This window comes from Arachis duranensis, chromosome 2 (genome assembly GCF_000817695.3).
Source record: "Arachis duranensis cultivar V14167 chromosome 2, aradu.V14167.gnm2.J7QH, whole genome shotgun sequence".
Lineage (NCBI taxonomy): Eukaryota > Viridiplantae > Streptophyta > Magnoliopsida > Fabales > Fabaceae > Arachis > Arachis duranensis.
In genome coordinates, this window is record NC_029773.3 from 45291008 (window position 1) to 45293470 (window position 2463).

Below are 2463 nucleotides of genomic sequence, written 5' to 3' on the forward strand. Positions count from 1 at the left end.
GCATGTTGCATTCCAGACAGACTTTGAGAAATCATATTGACTTGTTGAGTCAATATTTTGTTCTGAGCCAATATGGCGTTCAGAGTGTCAATCTCAAGAACTCCTTTCTTCTGACTAGTCCCATTGTTCACAGGATTCCTTTTAGAAGTGTACATGAATTGGTTATTTGCAACCATTTCAATCAGCTCTTGAGCTTCTATAGGCGTCTTCTTCAGATGAAGAGATCCTCCAGGAGAGCTATCCAAAGACATTTTGGATAGTTCAGACAGACCATCATAGAAAATACCTATGATGCTCCATTCAGAAAGCATATCAGTGGGACACTTTCTGATCAATTGTTTGTATCTTTCCCAAGCTTCATAGAGGGATTCTCCTTCCTTCTGTCTGAAGGTTTGGACTTCCACTCTAAGCTTACTCAATTTTTTGAGGTGGAAAGAACTTTGCCAAGAAGGCATTGACTAGCTTTTCCCAAGAGTCCAGGCTTTCTTTAGGTTGAGAGTCCAACCATGTTCTAGCTCTGTCTCTTACAGCAAAAGGGAATAGCATAAGTCTGTAGACCTCAGGGTCAACCCCATTAGTCTTGACAGTGTCACAGATTTGCAAGAATTCAGCTAAGAACTGATGAGGATCTTCCAATGGAAGTCCATGGAACTTGCAATTCTGTTGCATTAGAGAAACTAATTGAGGCTTAAGCTCAAAGTTGTTTGCTAAAATGGCAGGGATAGAGATGCTTCTCCCATAGAAGTCGGGAGTAGGTGCAGTAAAGTCACCCAGCACCTTCCTTGCATTGTTGGCATTGTTGTTTTCGGCTGCCATGAGTTCTTCTTCTTTGAAGAATTCGGTTAGGTCCTCTACAGAGAGTTGTGCCTTAGCTTCTCTTATCTTTCACTTCAAGGTCCTTTCAGGTTCAGGATCAGCCTCAACAAGAATGCTTTTGTCTTTGCTCCTGCTCATAAGAAAGAGAAGAAAACAATAAAATATGGAATCCTCTATGTCTCAGTATAGAGATTCCTTGAGGTGTCAGAGGAAAAGAAAAATGGAAGGCAGAAGTAGAAAATTCGAACTTATCAAAGAGGAGGAAAAGAAGAGTAGAAGATAGAAGTGGAAAATTCGAACTTAACAGAGAAAATGGAGTTCGAATTTTGCATTAAGGGATAGTGTTAGTCCATAAATAGAAGGATGTGAGAAGGAGGGAAGTAATTTTCGAAAATTAAGTAAAAGATTTTGGAAACATTTTTGAAAACACTACTTGATTTTCGAAAATGAAAGTGGAAAAGAAATCAAGTGATTTTTGAAAAAGATTTTAAAATTGGAGATCAAAAAGATTTGATTGAAAACTATTTTGAAAAAGATGTGGTTAAGAAAATATGATTAGTTTTAGAAAGATGTGATTGAGAAGATATGATTTGAAAAACATTTAAAAAAAAAGATTTGATTTTGAAAATTAATGACTTGGCTATCAAGAAAAGATATGATTCAAACATTAAACCTTTCTCAACAGAAAAGGCAACATACTTGAAATGTTGAATCAAATCATTAATTGATAGCAAGTATCTTTGAAAAAGGAAAGAAATTGATTTTGAAAAAGATTTGATTCAAAATATTTGATTTGAAAAAGATTTGATTTTGAAAAGCTTTGAAAACTTGAAAAAATTTGATTTTGAAAACAAAATCTTCCCTCTTGTGCCATCCTGGCGTTAAACGCCCAGAATGGTGCACATTCTGGCGTTTAACGCCCAAAATACTACCTTTTTGGGCGTTAAACACCCAACCAGGTACCCTGGCTGGCATTTAAACGCCAGTCTGTCCTTCTTCACTGGGCATTTTGAATGCCCAGCTTTTTCAGTGTAATTCCTCTGCTGTATGTTCTGAATCTTCAATTCTCTGTATTATTGACTTGAAAAGACACAAATTAAAAATATTTTTGGATTTTTAATAATGAAGAATAATCAAAATGCAACTAAAATCAAATAACAATGCATGCAAAATAGTGAGGAATAATCAAAATGCAACTAAAATCAAATAACAATGCATGCAAGACACCAAACTTAGCAGTTTGTATACTACTGACACTAACAATGAGAATGCATATGAGACACATAAACACTCAAGTCAAGAGAATTCAAAGATCAGAGCAAGAAAATCATCAAGAATTACTTGAAGATCTTTAAGACACATGAATGAATGCATGCAATTGACACCAAACTTAAAATGAGACTAGTGTCTCAATAGGAAAAATATTTTTGGTTTTTTTTTATTTTGTAATTTTTTTTTGGATTTTTCGAAAATAAAGTGGAAAAAGGTATCAAAATTCTTAATGAGAATTCCAGGAATCATGCAATGTTTAGTCTAAGACTCCGGTCCAGGAATTAGACATGGCTTCACAGCCAGCCAAGCTTTCAAAGAAAGCTTCGGTCCAAAACACTAGACATGGCCAATGGCCAGCCAAGCCTTAGCAGATCA

The 2463-nt window shown here is 35.6% G+C and overlaps 1 non-coding gene across 1 annotated transcript; it reads left to right on the forward strand.

Moving 5' to 3' along the window:
• Window positions 1-305: 305 nt before the first annotated feature.
• LOC127745358 (small nucleolar RNA R71) lies at window positions 306-413 on the forward strand. Its single transcript, XR_008006555.1, has one exon. It is a non-coding gene; the product is annotated as a small nucleolar RNA R71 (small nucleolar RNA).
• Window positions 414-2463: the final 2050 nt, after the last annotated feature.